At 36.1% G+C, this 26,762-nt stretch overlaps 1 protein-coding gene across 2 annotated transcripts in view; it reads right to left on the minus strand.

Moving 5' to 3' along the window:
• LOC137621131 (cuticle protein 21-like) overlaps positions 1-26,762 on the minus strand; it is a 154,719-nt gene that overhangs the window by 68,655 nt on the left and 59,302 nt on the right. Inside the window, exon 1 of one of the 2 annotated variants that reach the window (XM_068351561.1) lies at positions 15,089-15,201. The exons of the other annotated variant lie outside the window; for it this stretch is intronic. The gene's annotated coding sequence lies outside the window, so the exon portion shown is untranslated. Of the gene's footprint in view, positions 1-15,088; positions 15,202-26,762 lie in introns of those variants that run through there. 2 annotated transcript variants of the gene reach the window in all.

A 26,762-nucleotide genomic window follows, 5' to 3' on the forward strand; every position in this document is an offset into this window, starting at 1 on the left:
AGAACTTTCTCGGCAAGTTCCTTTGTTTAGCCCCATCCACCCCCTCTGCCATCTCTTCCTACACTGTGTGGGAGGAATTCTTGTGTCCAGCTATCAAGTATGTTTAGTGGTTCCTTTATATATACATATATATATATATATATATAGTAAGATATCTTATTAGAAATCATATGCAGTCAACTTCTTAACTGCAGAACATCGCCAGAGAATGCGAGTAAGATCAAGAAATTCAGATAGAAATCGCCAAATACAGCGAAGTGTTAATAAGCACAAGTCAAAAACATGAATTTAGCATTAGAAATCGGCAAATAATACTGTACAGTATTAAAAAACACCATAGAACTTGAGTAAAAACGTGAAATTTAGAGTTACAAATAGCCAAATATAGTGTATGTTAAAAAGCGCATGTCAAACCGTGAAAAATTAGTATTAGGAAATCAGGAAATAAAACTCTACAGTACATATTAAAAATCGCCAAAGAGGGTCAAAAACAGGAAACAGGCGTAAGAAATTGGCAAAAAATATGTACAAGTTAGAAAATTATATCAACGATACTATAGATCAGCTGATGAAATCGAATGGTGAGTTTTGTATGTTTCTTTCACCGACATAATTGCTCACACCAATTCATTCTAAAACTCACAGGCATTAAATATAATAATGCATAGTTAATAAAATTATTTGTTTCGAGTAAAATAGTGTTCATTGTATTTACAATATGAAAAAGCGAGCGACTTAGGATCTGTATTAGATAGATTTTGCGATGTTTTCTTTGGGAAAAATTTGTTTCGTGTCCGCAATTTTGGCATAGGGGCCGTTTCATAAACTAATCATCGCGAATATCGAGAGTTGACTATATAAATATGTATATATATATGTGTGTGTGAATATATATATATATATATATATTATGTATATATATGTTTATATATATGTATATATGTATATATATAGGCCTATATATACTGTATATATATGTATTCATATATTGTATATATGTTTTCTTGTGTGCATACACACACAGACATACACACACACACACACACACACATATATATATATATATATATATAGACATATGTGTGTATTTATTTGTTAAGATATATAAAGTATTTGTTTCAGTATGTTTGTACACACACACACACACACAAAATTCAAAGGAGCAGGTATCCTCCAGTGTGGAAATTATAAAGTAATAAAGGATAAAACATACTGTTAAGGCATTGGAGACGATATTGTCAGGAAATGATGAGATTTTTTCTTTTCAAATAATGATTATCAGTTTTTCTTTCAAGAACCAGGATAGAGACTACACCACCTATTTGTGGATAACGAGAGACGGATACGTACAGAATTATCCCTCGTTAAAGAAGGCTTAAAAAGTCAAGTATAAGGTAATTTTTTAATCCTTTTGGCGTTCCTGTGATTTCGTTTATAACCCCACTTGAATAAACCAAATGGTCCTAGGCTCGTTACCCAACAGAGACGGATTAATATCAAGTGTTGCAGACTTATCGGCAACGTCCTTTGGGTGATAATATTGATGACAATGATTTCAAGGGATAGCTTCGTTTATATTGCACCAAATTCAAGTATTATTCAATACGGCTTCATTGCAAAACAAGAAAGAAATAACTAATAATAAGGATCCTCTTCCAACACGACAAGGATTTTCTTTGGTTCAGCTACATTCATTTGTTACAATGTCCTTTTGTTTAGAAAGATTACTTTGTTATGATGTTTTTATATCAATGCAATGCTTAGAGTATGCGACTGAAGGTTTTAAAAGATTTGACTGTGAAGATACGCTAATTCTATCCTTGCAGTTTCTTTAACACTGTGTGTGTGATAACTGAGGAGATTTTTTTGAACCCATTTCTCTATTAACAACGGAATTACGATTTGACTCCCTGATATCCACATGCTATCTTACTAATCAGGCAATGCACCTTAATTGTCAGTTAGTAGCTAGTACGGCCAAGATCATTTAGGCGAGGGGATGAACAACAATAATCAGGATAGTCTCTCTCTCTCTCTCTCTCTCTCTCTCTCTCTCCTCTCTCTCTCTCCTCTCTCTCTCTCTCTCTCTCTCTCTCTCTATCGAATATATGGGTTTATTAATCACTGTTTTATGGAAACTAATGTTAATTTGTTTTCAAACATTTTCAGAAACAATATATAGGCTATTACCAATGGCGGTTTGCATTAGTTTTGCTGTTACTGGCTTTCATTTTCATGCATTCATTCATATTACGCATATGAGTATATTTGTATATATTCATATTTTTATTTAAACAACCATTGACTTGAAACGTAACTATGAATATGCAATTATTCTACGTATCAACATGCATGTAAAAGTTGTTTATTCTTTTTAAAGCTGACACATTATACATGAATTTATTTACAGCAGAGATTTTATAAAATGTGTTGTTTTTTAGCTTCAACTTTTTTTTTTTTTTTAAACGCCACGCCCAGTTGTGTACATGAGGTTGTTTTCCCAATATGTATGTAATTACAGGAGAATTTTCTTTAGACAGAGATATCGCTAGCTTTGGTAGTTAATCATCAAGAGACATTTTAGTCCATTCAGTGACGTTCGACCTAAAGTTTTACAGCTTTTATTACAAAGCAGTTTTGACATCTTAAGGTCTTCAAGATCTCTGTCACGCTAGACCATTGCCACGTCGTTAATAATAGCATCACATTTATTAAACTGCCTTCCGTTTTTTCCTCATTATGGTTTTAATCTCTCTCTCTCTCTCTCTCTCCTCTTCTCTCTCTCTCTCATATATATATATATATATATATTGAGCTACTTTGGAATGAGGTTGCAATTCTGCTCCTTTCCACGAGGTTGCGACGACATTGACATACTACAATTTATTGATTAATTAAGAATTGGCCAATTCACTTCGGAAGGATTCATAATCTCAATCACTTATCAAAGTACACTTATTTTCACTCTTAAGAGTTCAAGACACCTGATTCACTCTTCTCTCTTAGACTTGAAGACACGGTCGCAACGGATAGGCGAATGTCTTTGCGTTTCCTAACAAGAGCGAGTATCCGATATTATGATCTTGGCCCCGATACGGGTTATCGGTGAGGTAATGCCGCGTGTGTGCACATGCGCGTAAAACGACGTAGTTTATGATTACCATCATTTGTGATGATATGTCAATGACGGAGAGATTTATTCTTGAATCCATCGAAGCCCCTCTCTCTCTCTCTCTCTCCTCTCTCTCTCTCCTCTCTCTCAAGTTAATGTGTCTCTTAACACTGTATATATATATATATATATATATTGTGTGTGTGTGTGTGTATATTATATATATACATATATATTATATATATATATATATAATATTTACATACCGTATTTTCTTCGTACCGTATCTAAGAGTGATAGGAAGACATATGTATTAGTCCAAATATAGTGGTCTTTTCACTATTTTTATTGTATTGCCCTTTTATCGAATAAAAATGCGTGGTTATAAGATGAATATCGATATATCTGTGTACGGTACATATCTATCTATATATACTTTTGTGTGTGTGTGTAATGCTTTCCTTGTAAATTTCCATACATGTACTTGGTAAAGATTGTATCACATCGTTCTTACTCAAACGTGAGTAGCAAAAAACCCTATTTCCTGTCATGCATGGTAACAATATGTGTTTAGGATGTATTCTTCTTCTTTGTCATCGATGATGTAAACATTATCTCGAACGTCCATTCACCTGATATGTAGTCGACCCCTTCGGAAAGGTCAGCTTTCGCACACCCAGTTTTAAATAGTGTTGATTTGGTGATTCCTTTTTATGGTTTACAAAGTTTGTGATGACTTTTTATTGAGTCGGTGGGTTAATCTAAATGTGCTACCAAAGTTTTTTATTCGACTAAGGAAACTGGTTTATTCTTAAAACTTGGAATAAAGGTTTTGCAATTTGTGGTGAATCTATGATTTTCTTATACGTATATACACACACATCCACACACAATCAAAGCTCAGATACCTGCAGAGAAGCTCATCAGCAGTGTGTCGTCCCTTCTTTCACAGACTGTTCCACAGGCTCTTATCCTTAAATGAAAGGTAAACAAGCAAAACTCGCCTTCAGTGATGTTTAAAAGTTTTGCTTCATCACCTTACTATCAATTCTTCTCCTCTAGTCTTACTACAGGACTAAACCATGTTTATTTATAGAGCACAAAATATTTTTATAAACGAATATGACTGATACTGCCCTTAATTCATAACAATGTTTGTGTGGAAAGTCAAAATCTTAGTTGTATGATTGTGTTCTTATCACTGCATTACCCATGTAAGCTAAAAAAAGATAATTCGCAGATAGTTTTGTTTTGTTTTGTTTTGGAAAGATGTGTGAATTGGTTACTGAATCAATTATTGATATGACATAATTTTAGTAGGCATAATACGTTTAGAATTCAAGCAAATTATTTATGTGATTTTTTAGGGATGTGTTTCAACAATCATGTCTAGTTCTTTAAAGAAAGGTTATATTATACTGTAGTTTTCAGTTATCTTATGATTAGGTCGGGGAATTTTTTTACAGCAATATGAAATTTTAAATCATAGGCAAGTCATATTAAATCCACAGAATATGTTGGTAGGAAGTTGATGATTACTTTTGTTATGACTTTGAAACAGAAAACGAAAGGAATATGTATAAATTTAAAAAAAAAATATTATGAAAAATTTGAAATACCTCATCTCTAGAACTAACAGCTTTATTAATTTTGAAGGTTTTAATTTCTCTTAAAATGTTTGATACATCTTGAAGATTTTATTTATGGTATGTCATTCTCTCCCCCGTTATGTTTGTGATCTAGTTTATGGCATGAATATGCACTCTCTCTCTCCTCTCCTCTCTCCTCTCCACTCTCTCTCTCGTCTCTCTCTCTCTCTCAACCAGAGACCCAATAAAGAAAGCGGAATCGTAACATAACTAGCTCCCCTATCAACATTCCTTCCACGCTTCCCATGCTTTCGCGTTCGTGCGTGATGCAACCCATGAATGAAAATTACGGTTTCCAATGCCACTGTCGGCTATGCGGGTGATTATTTTAGGTATGTGAACAGATATTTGCTAGTACTCGAAAATTTGTGTTCAATTTGTAGTTACCCCGCAGACTAATTTTTGGACACATACTTGTGGTATTGATGCACTTTCGTTTAAAGCTATAATAGTTTGGATTTACTCGTACTTGTTGCTACTGTTATTTTATTTTATGATAATTGTTCATTATTTCTCATATAGTTGTTTATATTTCCTTATTTCCTTTCCCTTGGCCTTAAAGCATCCTGCTTTTCGAACTAGAGTTGTAGCTTAGCTAATATGATGATGATGATGATAATGATAATGATAATACTTAAACACACTTATATATATATAGTATATATATATATACACACACACACACACACGTATTTTAAAGGACAATCATGAGTGGCAGAGGCAAGGGACTGGGCACTGTCCTAGATTCATAGAGACCAACTATATATACATGTTATCATCTCCCAAGCACCTCCCTCCCTCCTCATTTCAAGGTAAAACTTTAAGGCTCTCCCTAGCTCACAGGGATGGTGAAGTTACAGACACTACTAGAAAACTATCGGTATTGAGTGGGCTCGAACTCCCATCCCCAGAGATTGCGAGATATGGATGTATCCAATAGGCTGCTACAAACCAGTATTACTTGCTTGGCTTTATTCCAACTTATAATATAGTAACATAATGATCAGTGTTTTTTTAGGACCAGTGTCAATGATGCACTGAAATACTAAGTTATGATTAGGTTATTTTGGAGTTCTTTTGAGACCTCCCCTTTTGCATTTCTTGTTCTATAACCTATTAATGAAGTTTGCTGACTTGTTAGATATTTTCTTTGTGTTAGTTCGATTTTTTAGCATTAATGAAGTTTGGTATTGTAACCAAGTTTATGACAGTTTTTATACCAGTATAATACAAAATTTTTAATAAGGTCAATACTTTAATATAATTACTCCTTGTTCGACTTCATGTATTCATTTGTTTTAGATGTGTTTGTTTTGCACCAGTTTAGAGAGTTATTACATATTAAATTGATATCTTTGTTAAGGCGTTCAGGGTGAATATTCAAGGTTCTTGAAATTCAGTTAGCCATGTTTTTGTTATTATTATGATTATTATTCCTTGATCGCAGTTATTTATCGGTCATGATTAATTGTGTACAATATCAAAAAGAAAAAGAAAATCAGACAATAGTATTCCCAATAAACCAATGCTTGTTATTATGAGTTCGAGTATGTATTTGCATTATGTAAAAACTGTCTTCCTTGGATTCTTTAGTTCAATTTCTGTTTTCCTGTATGTAAAAGTTTTTGGAATTTTCTACTCGCTCTTATTTTCAGTTTTATGAACAATCTTTACAAATATAAGAAGCAGCTGTCCTTTTCGTTATAGTTAAAACGCCTCCCTTCTCTCCTGCTCTCAAATAATTCGGAACTGGGATATTAAAGGGCATTAGGTTGAGTGAGAGAGAGAGAGAGAGAGAGCAGAGAGAGAGAGAGAGAGAGAGAGATAACTTAACCAACCGGTTAATTATTATCCCACTCGTCATTATTGGCAAGAGGCCTTTCGTCTGGGTTTATTAAAACAGTCATCTGGTTTTACTCTCATTTATGGTCGGAGAAGATTTTTCCTTGGGACGACAAATGAACTCTTCATTAAATTATTGCGGTTCATTGACTCTTTTCATTTGGCCATTCGCGTGCATCCTTGGATGGGGGTTTGTTGGTGCTAACATCTTTTTATTATACGAGTAATTTCAGTCTGGTGCGAATATAATAGGTTGTTTTTAATGCCAGTTTTCGATAGGCTTCTATATTAGGTGGAGTAATTAGATAAGCCATGTTTGCAAGTTGAGAGAAACTACATGCAAAAATAATCATTATTTTAATTCCAGTTTTTTTGTATAATTTTTTAGGTCTGCTTCGTAGATGAAAATATTGAAATTAACAACTGCGTAATCATTTGATCTACTGTCTTCCCCAGTTTTTTTTTTTTTTATGGTACATAGAGCCTATAAGGTCACGGATCATAAGGTCTGTCTGATATTGGGGAACTAATTGAAAGAAGCATCGTGCCCAACGCTAAGACCGACAGCTCCTCTGTATTTACGGCTATCTATATATATTTGTGTGATATATATATATATATATATATATATTTATATTTATATATATATACATATATATATACCTATATATATATAATATATATCTCTCTCTCTCGTCTCTCTCCTCTCTCTTCTCTCTCCTCTCTCCTCTCTTTTATATATATATGTTTGTATATACATATATACACTATATATATACATACATATATATATACTGTATATATATATATATATATGTATATATATACTGCATATATATATATATATATATATCCTATGCCTATTGACGCAAAGGCCATCGATTAGATTTCGTCAGTCGTGTCTATCTAGAGCTTTTAATTCAATACTTCTCCGTTACATCATCTCTGACTTCCACGCTTCACATTCCTCAGCCATGTAGGCTTGGGTCTTCCAACTCTTCAAGTATCTTGTGTAGACCCTATCAAATTTTTAGTGAACTAATCTCTCTTGGGGGAGTGCCGGAGAGCATACCTAACCCATCCACCATCTGCCCCTCACCATGATATATATATATATATATATATATGCGTGTGTGAATGAGTTTTGTATAAGTGTATGTTTTTTATGTAGCTACTTACATATAAATTCACAGTTTATAATAATTGACGTATTTTTAGTCTGTTTTTGAGCATACTGTATACTTAAGCATGTTTACGCCATGCACGTACAAAAGAGAAGAGAGTCCAAGATAATCTGAACTTATGGAGCGATTACTTTTTACCTCAGAAAGGAGGCCTGAGCAGCAACGCGATTCCTTAAGATTGATAAGTCGCTTCTTTTTAGCCTGATGATATTTTTCCCGGTCACCAGGGGATCATCTGAGGCCTCTTTTGTGTCCTTTGTGCATTGTGTTTTAGGGAAAGTTTAATCCTCGTCAAGACGAGACATGACCGAATTTTCTCGGGAGAAAAAAAAATAGGAATGAAAGGGGATCCTTGATTTACAGCGTTTTATCTTAAAGAATCTAGCCCACGTTTTCATGATGATGATAATAGTGAAGACGATCGGTGAATATAAAAAACAGCCGAAGCATCAATCAAAATTCTCTTTTCAAAGAATCTTAGATTGATGATATGATGATGTTGACACTATTCTGCGGTGGCGGGATTTTTTTTCTTTTAGTTAAGTATTCAAACAACTTAATCACAGGCAGACAGAATTGAAATATCCTTATACTTCTTTTATACTGTATATCAAACTAAAGTTTCCATTTTCTTTTATGAAAAACATTTATTGCAAATAATGTATCTATGGCAAAGAACTATCCACTCTCTCTCTCTCTCTCTCTCTCTCTCTCTCTCTCTCTCTCTCGTTTGATAGACTTTCAACATATTGATTCATGTAACTCACCCTTTTTTTCTTCGCTCGATTTATCCTGGATTATGACACCCATCGTAATCTTGGTTCATTTGTTTTCGTGACAAGTTAATTAACTGAAAAAGGGAACGGCATCAATTGAGGGAGATGCAGCAAATGATGTATCATTTACTGGAAGTTTATTTAACCGCAGGACAGGCACGTGACTTTTTGACACCCAACTCGTGAAATGCCGTTCATCCATCATTATGACGGAAGGAACCTTGGAGGGGAGAGAGAGAGAGAGAGAGAGAGAGAGAGAGAGAGAGAGATTGCCATACACAGCGTATGAATTTGCTCAAAGAAAACTTACCATTAAAATGAGAGGAGAAAGTCATGTCCGAATGTTAATGGAATTTCCTGAAAGCAAATTTTTGCAACAGGAAAAACGCTTTCCGCCTCGTCTCTCTTGTGGAACGATGGATAGCTTGCAATAACCAAATAATAACGTGCAATCACATGTGATTTGTTGCCATTTCTTGTAATGACTCGGTAGAGATTGTTTAGCTGTGCTGTTGTTGTTTTGTTACGACACCTTCATTGCAAAAAAGTAACGCTTTTGTATAGATATTTTATAAAATATCTCATGAGGCCATTAGGATTATTAGAAATGTTTTAATGTTACCAGTTCTTTAATGCTCTACTAGATGGTCTGTATAACGTATGTGTGTATATATATATATATATATATACAGTGTATATATATATATATAATATATATATATATATATATATATATGAGTTGTATATACTAGTATATAACCTTTGTTTTATATCTTCAGGATTTGTGGAGAGTCATATTTGTATATATTATCTAAGTCATAGTGAATTTATTGGGATCTCTAAATTCATCTTTTTATCTTTTTTTTAAATTTTATATAATTTTGTATTTCATGCATTATATGACTTTTTATCTTTTAAGAAAAGAAAATGTTAAATGTATTCAGAAACACCACCATTTATTAATACAATTAGTTCATAGTTCAAGAAGTCATTCTAAATTTACTTATATATTTTTCTATTTTAAACTTATTCCATATCGTTTACATCTGCTGGCTGATAATGAGGTCATATTTGATCTTTTATATTTCCTATTTTTTATATTTCCTATTTTTTACGTATATAAATTGTCGTCTAAAAATTTTACAATTTTAGTTTTGGTGATTCTATAGCATTTTTTAAATTATATTGTTTATTCCTTTTTTTTTAATGTAAGAGGGTTTAGTTTGAAAATATATTTTTGCTACTAATGTATATTATAAAGAAATGTATTTATCTATGTATATCAAGTTTATGAAATACAATTGATTGATTGATTGGTATACACACACACACACATATTTATATATATATATATATATATATATGTATGTATGTATGTGTGTGTGTGTGTGTATATATGATATATATATACAGTATATGCATATACACTCTATATCATCTCCTACGCCTATTGACACAATGGTGCTCACACACACGCGCTCGCACGCGCACAGACACACACACACACACACATATATATATATATATATATATATGTATGTATATATATTAATATTAATTATTGCTAGCTAAACCACAACCCTGGTTATAAAAGCAGAAGGGTACAAGGGCACGGGCTTCATCAGGAAAGTAGCCAAGTGAGGAAAGGATAGAGAACAGTAAAAAAAAAAAATTATATGTTAGTAATTAATGAAAAATATAAAACATTTTAAGATCAGTAACAACGTTAGAATAGATATCATATATAAACTATAAAACGAGACACATGTGAAGTTGCTCAGCATAAGAACAATTTCTGCAAGTTTAAACTTCTGAAATTCCATCGATTCCACGGCGAAATCGGGAAGATCATTCCACTATCTAGTCACTCTCGAATAAGAAAGACTGTTAGAATACTATGCTTTGATGCAGAAGGCAAGACTTAGAATCAACAGCATACTTAGTACTACCTACAGGATTGTACAGCCTGGGAAGATCTGAATGCAAAGGATGGTCAAAATTATGAAAAATCCTATTCAACATGCATTGAGAACTGAACGACGATGCCAGAGATTAATATCCAGAACAAGCATAAGGAACTTAATAAACCAATAGTTTCTATCCAATCAATTAAGATGAATGTCAGCAATTGAATACCAGACAGCAAAACAATACTCGAAACAATGTAGAATTAAAAAAAATATATTCAAGATAGATTGATCACCGAAAATCTTATAAGACATTCTCAATAAGTAATTTTTTTCTTTTTTTTTGTGAAATTTAACATCCCGAGTGTGTTTCTCAATAGTGAATTTGCAATTAAGAATCATACCTAAAATTGTAAAGGAGTTTCATATAGTTGAAGAAACATTATCAATGCAAGGATCTGGATGTTGAGGAGCCACTGTTCTCGACTTGCTTACAATCATATTTTGATATTTGACCAAGTCCGTATGTTTTGACACTGTTTACCCTTCCTTGTATACTGATATTGCATCATTACAAGTCATAATTGAGTGATATTTGATCATACCTGGAGCCTGCTGTACTTTTCAACACCTTAAAGCCCTTGTTTACTGTTTTGAGAATTTTTAAGGAAAAGTAAATAGCACAGACATGCAGCAGAGCGTAATGGACCTTTATATTCTGAGTATCTGCATAGAAATATCAAGATCTTTAAAGACTCAAAATCTTCGAGCAAAGAAAACGATTATCTTTCATTGTGATAAAATGTGCAAGTACCAAAGGTGTCTTAAGATAGTCTGCGATTGAAAGTGTGATTGACAGTAAACTATAATCTTGAGTTGTATCAAGTACTGTACTAATTTTTCTTTTTACAATTTTACGAAAGGGAAAGGCTTTTAGAATTTACAGATCTTTGATAGGGATTATGAAAGTTTTATGAAGTTTAGATGTTTTTTTTTTTTTTTTTTTTTTTTTTTGTGAAATTCCTCTGAATTTGAAGTTTATGGCTAATATCTTTTTTTTTTTTTTAAATGTTAGTATATTTAATGATTTTAAGAAAGTGACGTGACACTTAAGTTTTTCATTTATAGTTATTGATTTTACAAAAGCCGGAATCTGTTAATTCTATCTGGTTTCTTAACAAATATTATGGAGTTAGCATATCTTTTACGTTGAACCAATACAATACTTAAATACCATTGCCTTATGTTTTCACGTAGTCTGAGTCACTAACCACTTTCTAGGGATGACTGGTAACCGCTATCTCGTGTAAGTGGATACCATTAGTTAAGACCTCGGGTTGTGTAATGAGAGTATTTACAAAATGAAAAATTAGATAGGCTAATAAAGGCACGACCTCATCACTGGCTATCATCCTTTATTTTGGCATGTATTTTGCACCAGTCGGTGACTGGTAATACCTCAAAACTTCTGGGTTTTAGAATTTAATTCTGCTCTTGTATAAAAATTGTTGCTTAACGTTTGATCCATCAGCAGTTGCGGATTTTGACCTAGCTTGTATCATCCAGTGTTATTTCCCTTCCAGTGATTTTTCCCTTCAATTTATAAGCTTCAAATGTCATTAGGTTGTCCTTCCTGTCAAATTTCACATTCAAATGGTGGGAAAATGATACTCAATGGGTGAAGGCAACCAAAAAATTACATTCTCCGTATCGCATATTTTTTTTCATGTGTGAGCATATGCTTACGCTAATCAACAGTATTTTCCACTTACTGGGAACACAGGGTGCAAACAATTTTCAACTGTCATGATCGCCTAATCGCATATATTTTCTGTCATTCTCGCGATATTTTTGCCTTTCGATACAGCAACTGTTAAATTTATCGTTCCGTTAACGTTTCAAGGTTAGGCTAATTGATATTGGGGACTTAACATGCAAACTTAACTGCTTTGGCCCAGGAAGAGACATGTTCAAATGTGCAAATTGCGTATAATCTTTACTTTTATTGGTGATTTTCCCTCATGAATTGTTCCAGTGGCCTTGCAACGCCAGATTACTCTTCCACAATCAGTCAATCAATCCCTGTTCTAGAGGTCCCTCTGTCAGTGACTTAATATGAAAATGATTTATGCTACAGGTCAGACTTTCAGTTAAACTTCATTATTTCTCTTCCGCATTTCAATCGGCAATCGTGAATAATATATATTAGACGCTTTTGTATAACCTATTAGAATGTTATTATTCTGAAGAAACGTATTTTTTATTTTTTATATGTTATTCTGTTCACATTACTTAAAAAGGCGCTGCTAATATTAATAATAATAATATTAATAATGATAATTGTATGACTTTCATGCGCTTGTTCATTTAGTAAAAATTCGTCAGCAGTAGTATCTTCGTGAGGAAACCTGGTAAATTACGGATGTATTTATTTCACGAGGAGTGCTTTGTATTTTCTGGGTTCTCAATTGCCTTATATCCTTGTTCAATTTATATGTTCTTCCATTCATTCATGCAGAAACACACACACGCTGTAGAGATTACTGTTCACCTGCAGCCCAATCAAACGGATGGAAATTTTTTCCCTCTGTTTTTTAGCAGTCTCTGGGAAGTTCCCGGGAATAAAATATTCATGGAAATAGACAATGAAAAGGTCCCGAACGATAGAAGTTTTAAGAGTGGATCAAAAAGTGCTCCGAATGAAAACGCCTAATGGGTTTTTGATCACATCTGGGGAATGGTCAGCGCCCAAAAGTTCCATTCGGAGATAATTGAAAGGTGTAAAAAACCTTGCGGGACTCCCTCCCCTCCCTTGTAAAAGAAAGACCCCCCCCCCTCATCCCCTCTCATGACCCCTCCCATTAGCGATGGATGATGTGACCTTTAGGGATCCGATCAATCGAGGCAGATATTCTCTCCCTCCGTCAGGTTTGGTTACTTGTAATTTATGGCCTTTTACCATGGTGTTCAATATTCTTCTTTGGGCGTGTTGAATTCCATTAGTGAGCTGAAAGAAATTGGATCCAGACTAAATTTGCGGTATTATAAATTGAGACGAGATGGTTTTCATTTGGTTTTAATCATGCAGCACACGCACGCACACGTGTGTATATATATATATATATATATACTCATACAGCACGCACATTTCATATATATATATATATATATACATATATATATATATATATATATAAATGACCCGATCTGGGTCGTAATGGGGTTCAATCAATTTTAGGAAAACACAAATAGAAAGGGATTTCATGCACAAATCATTTTACACAGACTATATTCTCTTAAGGGCGCCCTTAATTATGATTACGTTACGTTACTAAGAAAAGCCCTCAGAAAAATGGTACTCGGTTTGACACACATGTTGGCACCTGCCATTCCTTACGTTACACACTCGCTAGGCCTCCGAAATTAGACTGTCTCCTATGGGCAGTTCCCAACCGCCCATAGATGGGCATCGCGATACCTGATCAATGATTGGTTGTTTTGACCCGAAAGTCTCATAACACCCAATCGGGAGAGGGTTTGGTGACGCCAAGCCCAAGCTAATCTGTAACCGTCCTTTTTGTAGTGCCAACCAAGCCACAGCGTAACCGTCCTTCCTCTAACAAAGAGGAAAAATCTGTTGACACTTCACTTATCCCAACCAGTAACGGCCAACTTGACTATGATCAGTTCATCACTCCCTCCCCAGATTTTACGTCCCGTAAAATTGACACTTATTATTATCCTTTTTTTTCTTACTTTTTTAAAAATAACTTTTTTATTTTTTTTCCACTGGAACAAAAAACTTTCTTTCTCCACTTTCTTTTCTCTTTACATTGCCGCTGAGTACCATTCTCTTCGGGTGCATGCAAAAATTAAAATTAAGATCAGAGGGCTGGTTGGCGTGTTACAATTGCAAGTTACACAAATATGAATGTCACGCCCACAATAGGTCATACAGAAACACAAAATTCAGGCTTAATACATCATCATCAAAATTTGGAGCATGAAATCAGAAAATTAATCATGTTTTACCAACAGTTTCTTCAATGCAATAAAATTTTTATATGAACCGACAAATCATTACATACACAAAATAAAGAAAATGATAAAAAATCAAGAGAAATTAAAATAAATAACTTACAATCCCAACACTCTTTGACACACTTACCATTTAAGAAAACCATTTTTAACACATCCGTGACACTGCAACAAGGAGCAAATTCAAACAGTGAATAGTAATAAAAAAGAAAAATACTTATTAATAACCGAGTAATATTATTTCTCCTGAAAAACAAAAACATAAGTAATGATGTTCAATCTTCAACCCATGATTAGCGATTACCTGAAACAGCAAAAAAATCTCCACAGAGACAATGAAATTTTTGAATACAGTATAACAACATTGAAAACGCACATCAAACCACTGGTAACAACAAAATAAGTATCCATATAGGGTAAAGAAATTTGAATTAATTTCAACATAAACATAAATACAACAGAACCGTCTCAGTATGATAAATGATATATTCGTGATATGCTCAGAACAAAACCAAAAAATGGAAACAAAATTTAATTCATCTTTTCACAGAACACTTGGAGTAACATACACAAAATGAACCTGATTCCGTAACCTCAATCACCTTGTGGTAGGCACTATCTCATGGCCCATGTCCTCTCGCACTCTCTCGTGCTCGAAGGACGTCACTGACACACGCTTGTGTCTCTTCCTCACTTTCCTCCCCCAAGTAGCCAGGTAGCCCGGGGTAAGGGGGTACCGGCTTATTCAAATACCACACCAAGTTATCCTCTCGGACCGGGCGCATGTGCGAAAGGTGATACTCGCCTTTGGTCCCGGTCCGGATCTGTTGGATGACCGCCGTATCGGCTTTAATTTCTTTTACACGATACGGTCCAACATATGAGGCTTCCAGTTTATGCTTCCTCGGTTGCAACCTTTTAAGATAGATTCTGTCCCCTATTTGTATATCAGACGTTCGCGTTCGGAAACGCTAATCGTATTTCGTCTGATACTTCTCATTGGCTCTCAGCAAGTACTTTTGGGTTATCTGAAACACTCTCCGAGCCAAATTACACACCATCACCCGATATTGTTTTGTGTTGTATAATGGCAAGGTGTGGGGATTCATGACATTGGTATACGGCAGCACAGGGTCCTGCGCAAAAAGTATAGTATAAAAAACGGGGTATCCCTAATAGAGCCATTATAGGCCGTATTTAGGGCAAACTCTGCCCACGGCAACATTTCCACCCACTGGTTTGGGTTGTCCACCACAAGATACTTTAAAATATTTGTCACCTCTCGGTTATGGGACTCGACGATCCCATTTGCTGATGGCCGATAAGTGGCGATAGTGAAATGATCTATTTTCATGATCTGGGTTACCCGCTTGCACACTTCATTCACAAACTCTCTACCATTGTCACTTATCAATGTACGTGGACATCCGTACCTCACTATGAAGGAGCACAACGCCTTCGCAACCGACACTGCGGTTTTGTCCACCATTGCATACGTGTGTGTGTGAAGCGTGTGAATGCATCTACAAACACACACACGTACTTAAACTGCCCGTCACCGGGGGGGGGGGGGGGGGATGGACCCAGGACGTCCATATGCACTCTATTAAACTTAACAGGCACTACTGACCATGTTCTGGCCTTCGGGATCACATGGTTGTGGTTCCGTATAGTGTTACACACATGACCCTTTTTAATAAACTTAACAATGTCTTTCTTCATCCCTAAACAAAAAAATTACTCTCTGGCCCTTCTCAAGGACCTCTCTATACCTACATGTCCTGCGTTATTACTTACATGAATTACATGGATGGCTTTCTCTATCATATTTATAAAATAGGATATCGTCTTCGATGAAGAACACATCCCTTCGCATGCGCAAGAAATCTGGGAGCTTGCTACTTGCATCTCTTACACACTCCTTGACCTGTTCGATCCGAATTTCGGATTTTTGTCCAGCAACAAGCTCACCCACACTCCAGCCACACAAATCGACCACACACTCATTCACGGGGCATTCTCTCTGAGTTCCCCCCGGGGAACTCCCAGCATTCACATTCTCCGGACAGCCCTCGTCCTCTCTCTCTCACACACTAGAGTTGTCAAGATCTTCCTGTTTTCTATGCGCTTCTCCCACAGGTGTATTTGAACCTGAACTCCCCTGTTGGTTTTCCTTCCGCTTTACAGACCTAGTTGTTACTGCCGCTATGGCGGTCCTGGAGAGAGCGTCTGCTACTTTATTTGACTTCCCCGCAATATGCTCAAAATTCCACAATATCAAACTCTAACAACCGCTCAATCCACCGAGCTTGCCGAGTATTTAACTCCCCTTTTTTGAACAAGTCAAGCAACGGCTGATGATCTGTATTTATTTAATTTTATGCCCAAGCAAAAAGTAGCGGTGTCTCTCCAGCATCCAATGCCTCTCTATCGAAGGTACTGTATCTAACCTCTGGTCCCTTTAAAGCTCGTGAAGCGAAACAAATAGGCCTCTCATTCCCGTCATCATCAACCTGAGAAATGACTCCGCCGATCGCGATCTGACTCGCATCGGTCGTTACCAAAAACGGCCGGTCAAACCTTGTATAAGCCAACAGTTCGTCGCTCGTGAGTGCATTCTTTAATATCTGAAAAGCAGCTTTTTCTCTTTCTCCCCCACTGAAAATCGGGCCGCTTCCTCAATGAATCTAATGGTCGTGCTATGTGACCGAAGTTCTGTATAAATTTACGGTAATAGCCAGCGAGCCCGAGAAAACTGGCTACTTCCTTAGGGTTTTTTGGCTCTGGAAATTCCCTGATTGCAGCTACTGTATTGGCAAAAGGCCTTAGGCCTTTGGATGTTACTATGTGCCCTAAAAATTCTACTTCTTGTTGAAAGAATTTACATTTGTCCAAATTGATCTTCATCCCCTGACGTCTCAAGGCTTCTAACACTTGTATAAGATTTTTTTCAGGCTCGTCTGCCGTAGCCCCAATTACAATTATATCATCCAAGTAGACAAAAACACTGTGTCCTAATAATGAAGCTAATACAGACATCATCACACGAGAAAATGGGCAGGAGCATTCTTCAATCCGAAAGGGTGATAATTATACTCAAACAATTGATCATTTGCTATAAAGGGTGTTTTTTCTTTACTTTCACCATTTAAGGGAATTTGGTGATACCCGGCCTTTAAATCTAACGTAGAAAAAACCTGCTTTCCCTGACTTTAAGTAACAGTTCCTCGATAGAGGGCAAAGGGTATGCGTTATCCTTGGTAACAGCATTTATCCTCCTATAATTTACACATAACCGAAAAGAACCATCCTTCTTACGAACCATCACAATTGGAGAGGCCCAGGTGGACTCGCTTTCTCGAATCGTACCTTGTTCTTTTAATTTATTAATTTCTCTTTCAATTGCCTCTACATGACAGACGGGAGTCCTATAAGGTTTGGAACGAATTGGGGGGTGACTGCCAGTCTCGATGTTAAATGGAAACTTAGTAATTCTCCTGGGGGTTCATCTCCAACTGCAACTACGTCCGCAAAATTCTCTACAATTTCTCCTACTCTCTTATAATAATTAATTGGGGTCGCTCCAACAGCGGTTTAACGGAGCTTTCTCAGCCTGTCCCCACCGGGATCTTGACCATGGAAAGACAAGGTCACCAGTGTCCGTTCGGCTGTCACAATCGAACATAACTCAAGGTCGCAGACTGACTCAGTGCCTAAGTGGAACCATTGGGTACTTACATTTATAAAGGGAATTTCGACCTTTCCTTCGGAAATGGTGGTGACTCCTGGCGACATGAAATCCTGCCATTTTTTATGTGGTTTTACGTACACTAGGTCACCTTCGCGCATTTCCGATGCGGGTGCCACTGATAGGGAGTAGAGGGTGGAGGGGGGGATTGGTTCACCGGCCTCTGGCCTGGCAGCAACCACCCATGCTATCCCCTTAGCAGCAAGGGCAACCCTAACTCGAGGCCAAGTTTCCCCCATAATGGGTATCTCTGTCTCTTCTCTTGGTCCCACTTTCCACCTCACTTCTAGCCCCTCCCCATCGGGGCCCCATATTGTCACTTGCTTCTCCTTGATGAGATCGATTCCCAGGATAATGGGAATATCCCCCATATTTAATGTCGGGATGACAAAGAAGGCATGGGTCACTTCTCGACCTTGAAGGTTGAATGGTTGTCTGACAATACGTCGGGTCATCACTTTGTGACCACCAGCCGTGTTCAACACCAGGCACTCCTTCGACGTTTGTATGGCATCCGTCGCCAAATGTTCTTCCATAGGGGATACGCTTGCCCCAGAATCCAGCAGAGCACGTTGCACACACGATCCCAGCTCTATTCTAAGAACGGGGACCGCATTCCTACTTGCATGTGTGGGAGCGGCGGTGAGAGGCGGCTGCTCTACCTCCCGAACCCCCTCAGGCACTCCCGGGGAAGTCGCGCTCGCTGACCCCAAGGGTATCCCTTACTGCTGGCTGGGGCACTGACTGGCCTCCCCCGACGTCGAGCCGGGGCATGACGACTGACTCCTTGGCTCTTCTGTCTTCGGTCCTGGCGGTTCTGACGGACGGCCTGAAGGACCCTTAGTCCGCGTCCCGTGTCGTTTTCCTCTTCCTCTTGTTGGTGCAGGGGAAACGTGATCTCTCGAGTTGACGCCGTTTTTTGGACAGCTGTTCAGTAGGTGGTCTGTGGCATGGCATCCAAAACACCGCTGCTGATCGTCGGAGGGGCATGCAGCCTGGAGGTGCCCCCTCCTACCACATTTCCAACATCAGCCAGTCGCCACACTCCTACCTCTCTGACCTCTTCCTCTTCGAGTCCCTCTGCCATACGCACCCCATTCTTTAGAGGTTTTCGAAGGTGGTTGGGTGCCGGGCTGCCTTGAAGGTTGGGCCGCTGCCATGAGGGGTGGGGGGAGAGCGTTTCTTCCTTTCTCTGCCTGTCTGTGTCGATTTTTGTCTAGCATCATCTCCGCGGTAGGGATGGTAGCTTCCAAGGGTTGCCCAGACCCGAGCAGGAGTACGGCTACTTCAGTGGGAAGAGCCTCCATTATCATCCTTCGCAGAAATCATTTTTGTCCTCCGGTGTCCTCCCAGTGTCGGGTGCCATGCTGTTGTAATCTTCACTTATGCGGTCAATGTAGTGGGGAATGCTCTCTCCCACCCGCAAGTCTGACCTATAAGTCGCCCACCGTCTTAGTTTTTCTCCTGTAGTAAGAGCGAAGCGTTTCAGGAGTGCCTTCTTGAATGTCTCCCAATTCGTGTGGTCAGTCTCCATTCCTCGTAACCAGGTGGCGGCGGCTCCGGTCATCTTTTGCATGGTTAGGGAAATCCGCGTAACCTCAGACCAACCAGGGGTGGCCTCTTCGATGCTTGCCGAGAAGGATTCGATCGACAAGAACCCCTCTACCGACCTTGTATTATCAAATTCAGGAACCTGTCCTATTAAAACGGGGAGTTTATCCATCACTTCCACTGTTTTGGTCACATCCGTCACATCCCGACTGGGTTGAGATTGTAATGTCATTTCCATTGTTCTGATCTGTCTGCATGTATCTACGTATTTTCGCTAATTCGAACATGAGTGCTTGTATGTATACCGGTGCACCCGTTCCCAAATTCTCTCCACCGAGTACCGTGTCTACAATAGCTACTTCTCCCCTCTCTCCGTCATCGCCACTCGACGTTGAACTTCTCGTGTTAACCATTATCACTAATATCCTTTGTTTCCCTTTTTCAAAAATCTCACGTCGGCTAAAATCACTTAGCACAGACGTTAATCTGTTAACACCCCGCACCTGACACCATTTAATATGACCCGATCTGGATCGTATTGTGGTTGAATCAATTTTAGGAAAACACGAATAGAGAGGGATTTCATGCACAAATAATAGCCGCATTGATCATTTTACACAGACTATATTCTCTTAAGTTTACAAGGGCGCCCTTAATTATGATTACGTTACGTTAATAAAAAAAAGCCCTCAGAAAAATGGTACTCGGTTTGGCACACATGTTGGCACCTGCCATTCCTTACGTTACACACTCGCTAGGCCTCCGAAATTAGACTGTCTCCTATGGGCAGTTTCCCAAGCGCCCATAGATGGGCATTGCGATACCTGATCAATGATTGGTTGTTTTGACCCGAAAGTCTCATAACACTCAATCGGGAGAGGGTTTGGTGACGCCAAGCCCAAGCTAACCTGTAACCGTCCTTTTTGTAGTGCCAACCAAGCCACAGCGTAACCACTCTTCCTCTAACAGAGGAAATATCTGTTGACATTTCACATATCCCGACCAGTAACTTGACTATGATCAGTTCATATCTATATATATATATATGTGTGTGTGTGTGTGTATGTATATATATATACATATATATACATATTTATATATATATATATATATATATATGAAATGTACGTGCTGTATGAGGAGCATATATATATATATATATGCTCCTCATACAGCACGTACATTTCATATATATATATATATGTGTGTGTGTCGTGTGTGTATACATACACACACATATATATATTTATATATATATATATATACACACACACACACACAATATTGTGTATCTGTCTGTATGTATATATGTATCTGTATGTGTATATAATGTGCATGTTTTATGTATTTTCTTTTTCCATTTAATTCTGTCTACCTGACATTTAAAAAAAAAAATACAGAATACATGAATCATTGGTAATTTTAGAGGATGCAAATCATCTGTTATTGACCACTTCATCAGTAACACGGTAAATTAGTTTTAACGACGGAATGTTGAACGATGAATTTTATTCAATTACTTCTAAATTAAAACATGACGTTTAACTGGAACGTATATGTTGCCAACTGTAATTGACGACGTGGTTATTATTTAGAATTCTCTCTCTCTCTCTCTCTCTCTCTCTCTCTCTCTCTCTCTCGTATTCTTTTGATTTTCCCTTGCAAAGACTTTAGGAGTTGAAGAGGTGTTCAACTTTGATAAATGATACCATGCTAGAATTGTCGATTTATTTTCTTAAATCACAGAGTGAATTAAAAAATCTACTTTTAAGGAATTTTTCATCACTGCGAACAAAATAACAACACTGATAAATTTCATTGTGATATGTGCAATATTTTCCAAGGATAACCCTCATGATCATAAAAGCAATTGAACGTATTCCATTAAGCTTTTTTTATCACGCAATGTGTTGGCTAACCCATTATTCGTGTCCAAGGCGAGTCAAGTAAATATCTTGGGAATTCATTAGCCCTTGAATGAGGAAGACGGCAAAAATTGAAGCTTATTACAGTAAGTTTGTAGATTGAATGTAATCAATTTGTTATAATGGAAAGCTATCTTTTCGTAGGACCTTGTCCCAGAATTCTCCTATAATTTCGTGTATTGAAATCCAGTGTTAGTCCTTGTAGTTGATATTTTTGAATAACTGTATTGCGGTTTTGTTTTGCAGTTAAGGAAAGCACCGAACTTCAATTTCGGTTCTACTCTAATGTTTTAATGGAAGTTTAGATTTAAACAGTTCTTGGATGGTTTTCAGTACACATATAAACAAGTGACAGCAAATCTCCGCCGAAGTTGGGCAATCCATACCCATCCTCTCTCGTGTCGCCTATCTTGGTTGGTATCTCACCCAAAAACTAATCTTATGTTGCCCGTAACGAGTACTATTTTTGATGAAATTTCCGTAAAAATCGAAGAATAACTTTTCCTGTATTTCCAATAACTGATGGTTAAACCTCCGAACGGAAAACGCAATCTCTCCATCAGCAGTGATGATGGTTTGTCACAGCGCATTGGTTAAAAGGGAATTGATCGGTCAAAAAATCTCTCATTATAACAGTGAAGAAGTCGTAGTGATGAGTATGTTCGAGTCTTGGTGCAACAGTGTAAGGAAATGCAAAATCTAATTGCTTCCCACTTGAGACTTATTACGACATAATTGATTTTGATGCAGGTCTCTATGACATATAACTAAAGTGTGTTAATTCATTTCATGTTCTTGGCATTGGCTATTTTAATAACATGGACAATGTAGATAACCTCGTATTAGAGAGAACCAGGTGTTACAGACTAAACCTGAATCCACCACCATTTTTGAATAGATCAAATTACTGAACTAAAAACATCTGAAACCAGAAACAAGTATCAGTAGTCACATTAAACAGTTATAGCAATGATGATAAAAGTAATAATTATTGTATTGATAATATTTATAACTTTTTTTCTCTCTTCGTTCTTAATGCGGTGAGGTTTGGATTTAGAGATTTATAAGAATGTGTGTTTAAAAATCTGTTTAATTTATTTTGTTTCACTACCTCGTCAGTGAAGACGTGTTTTAAAAAAAGCATTTCATAGACTCTTATATTTTCATTTTAGCATTAGCTTCGGTAATTATAGGTACAAAATTATCACTATTTTCTCGATGAAATAGCAATTCTTGTTGTTAGACTGTTATACTTAGGAAATAAATGGGTATATTATAATTTGACATGTTCCTGTTGAAAAACACCGTTGGATAACTGATAATATAATTAGGTGTGAACAAAAAGAGTTCAACTAGTATTGTACAGAACGTGGAAATGGATTTATATTTCTTTCCCACATATTTTAGTTTCAAATTCCTTTATGTTTTCATTATTCCTAACTAACCGCTCGCTTTCCTTCCTTGATAGCTAAGCATTTTTTGTCCATTCTTGATAACTAAGCATGTTTTTTTAATAGATTGGCATTCTTTATTTCTTCCTTGATATCTAAGCATTCTTTTTCCTCCTTGATAGCTATTTTTTTTTTTTTTGTCCTCGATAGCTATGTGTTATTTTCCTCCCAGATAGCAATTCCTTATCTTTTCTGATAGCTAAGCGTTCTTTTTTTATCCCTTATACCCAATTGTCTAAGTTTTATTTTTTCTTCTTGATATTTTTCGCTTTTTTTCTTGATAGCCTTATCTTTATTCACTTCCCTTGGTACTAGATCCTGGTTCTATTTAGGATGAAAGTATTTCAACGCTTTTGTGTTGAGTTAGCCGGTGAAATGTAAATTTTAAATTGTGGTATTGGCTGAGAAAAGTTTGTCGTAGAACCTAATCGAAAAATCGAACAGAAATAGAATTTTAATCTCTACAGACCGATAAGGTTATATTAGGACTAAGAAAGATTGGGGCTTATTTTGACAATTCAAGATAGCGTAAACATTCTATAAAGGTACAATGGAAATATATTTGGATTTATTTTTTTTCACGCTACAAAATAGGAACAAACAGGGAGGATAAGTTGTCGTGAAATAATAGAGATTAGTGCAAGACTACCATTTTGTTAGTGTCTTTGTATTAGAATTTTTGAATAAAAAAGAACATGAATGAAGGGCAGGATTAGTTCATATTATATAAAATCAATTAACTTCAGTTCTAGCTCAATTACTAATGAAATCCAGGAAAGGTAGTAGAAATGTCTTACCTGCTTGGTTTAGAGGTCGGTTATACTTGATTTCTCCACTGATGTGCATTTCACTCATTCTCAAGCATGTTTGAAAAGTAAAGGTGTTTTTTTTTCTAATACTAAACTCTAAATATATTATTATTATACACCGATATTTAATGTGAATACAGTTCAAGTTGACAATTCACTCATCGTTTCCCTGTGATTTCATATAATGAAGGTAGTTTGTTGTACTAACACTGGTTTAATTCCATTTTGACAAAGTATGCATCTCAGTCATAATTAAAATTTTCACTTTTTTACAGGTAATACATCTTATTCACTTTTTTTTTTTGCTATCCAATCTCTTATAGCACCTTGATGCTAAATTTTCTCTCAAGTCCTAGCTCCTGGTCAAATAGCCCAAATTCAAAGATGCAATCTATAGATTTTTTCCATAAAGAAATGCGTGTTTTAAGTTTCAATAGTGTCCCGGTGAAATAGATGATAAAAGAATATGGGTAATGCTGACGAATTTAAGAAAATGGGATATTTCAAAGTGCAGGGTGGACAATTCTCTCGCTCTCTCTCAAGTTTTAATAGTCCCCGTGAAATGAGTGCTAAAAGAAAATGGATAATGTTGAAAAATTTGAGAAAATGAGATATTTAAAAGTGAAGGGTGGACTATTCTCTCGCTCTCTCTTAAGTTATAATAGTCCCCTTGAAATGGGTGATAAAAGAAAATGGATAATGTTGAAGAATTTGAGAAAATGGGATATTTCAAAGGGAATGGGGGACGATTCTCTCTCTCTCTCTCTCTCTCTCTCTCTCTCTCTCTCTCTCTCTCTCTCTCTCTCTCTCTCTCTCTCTCTCTCTCTCTCTCTCTCTCGTGTACCTCATAAAAATAATTTAAACTCCAATTTTCCTATTACATTTACTGTATATCATCATCATTATCAGCCGTGGCTTGTCCACTGCAGGACGAAGGCCTCAGTTTATGGTCTTTTTATGCCGGGTTATACCCGCAAATTTTCTTAGCTCGTCAATCCATCGTTTTCTCTCATTCCTTGCTTCGGATGCAGTCTTTAGGAACCATAATTTTTTTTTTTTTTTTTTTACATGGTGTTAGTATAATCTCTACTTTATTTTGCTCACGTATCCATGTTGCTCTTTTTCCGCGTGTTAGTGTTATTCCCATCATTATTTTTTGCATAGTTTCCGCCTGTTAGTATTATTCCCATCATTATTCTTTCCATAGCTCTTTTAGTTGTAACTAATTTTTTTAGTATGGTTCCAATTTTCTGATGCATAATTTGATATTGGTAGGACCATAAGGTTAAATACTTTTCTTTTTAGAGAAAGTGACATTTTACTTCTCTTAATCTAGTTTTGTTTACCAAAAGCTTTCCATCCCATGCTTATCCATCTTTTCATTTCGGTCTTATCTCCTGGGGAAATTCTGTCTGTCGTAAGTAAGTATATTCGTTAAAGAATATATATGTATGTCTATATATATATATATATATATATATATATATATATATATATATATATATATATATATATATATATATATATATATATATATATATATATATATATATATATATATATATATGTGTGTGTGTGTGTGTGTGTGTGTAAATGTATATATATATATATATATATATATATATATATATATATATATATATATATATATATATATATATATATATATATATATATATATATATAGTGTGTGTGTGTAATTGAAGCCAATTTCCTTAGTGTTGTCAATGATTTTCGTATCTTTGTAGCAAAATTTAATGTTCGTTCATTCATACAGAGTAATGTTTTATTCAAGAGTTTCAGGACAATACTTATGACGTAACTAGCTGATCTTTGAAATCTATATCAGTTTTTTTTATTGGAAGACTATTTATATATCATTTGATAAGGAGTTTGAAAATAATGTTTATTGATATCTTTTGAACGAGCAAGTGGAATTAATGCGCCAGACCTACTTTTGCAATGTAACTAAAAACTGATGGTAGATTATATTATTCAGTGATTTCTGTTTTCTTATATTGATAGGTAAACCAAGTGCCTTATATATAGAAGATATTGTGTCTAAAATGTGTTTCATTGACTCCGGGGATGTGCATAATTAAAAACAATGTAACGGAAATATCACAGTAGCCTACTTAAGGAGTAAATTTTTATGCGTTGGTCATATTTCTGGAAATGTTAAAAGTAAATGGTTAAATATCACATTTATACTTTCATATAATACAAACTAATTTTGTATTCAACTACTGTATGCATGCTGAACTAGAACTTTTTTCTTTCTTTTCAGGGCATAGACACGAGCAACCCCGAAACGTTATGCCTCATTTGGAAAGCCACAAGCATTATCAGCCAATCTACTGAACTTCAAGAAATCGGTTAGATCATCATCTTGACCATCATCCTTGGCGGGTTTTGCATAATTATGATGTCATCATCGTGTCCTTAGTTTTATCTCCACTATTTTATAAGAAGCATGTAAACAAATAACAGTGGACTTTTGTTACATTTAAAAGTATTGGTGCTTATAGTGATGAGTTAATGTTACATACAATTACAAGTTCCATGGGCCTATAATAGAATTACAGCTTATATTGTTAGTGACGTTGGCGTAATATAAAATTTACAACCACGTGTGGTAAGAACACTTATCTGATATTGCAATTACAAGATACAGTGTCAGTGATCCTTCCGATTCCCAGTCACTCCCAAGCAGACAAAGTTGCAAGATAATGCAGTAGATTGACTCGATTGCTCGACCGGTGAAGTTAGG

The sequence above is a fragment of the Palaemon carinicauda genome, chromosome 27 (genome assembly GCF_036898095.1).
Source record: "Palaemon carinicauda isolate YSFRI2023 chromosome 27, ASM3689809v2, whole genome shotgun sequence".
In the NCBI taxonomy this organism is placed as follows: Eukaryota; Metazoa; Arthropoda; class Malacostraca; order Decapoda; family Palaemonidae; genus Palaemon; species Palaemon carinicauda.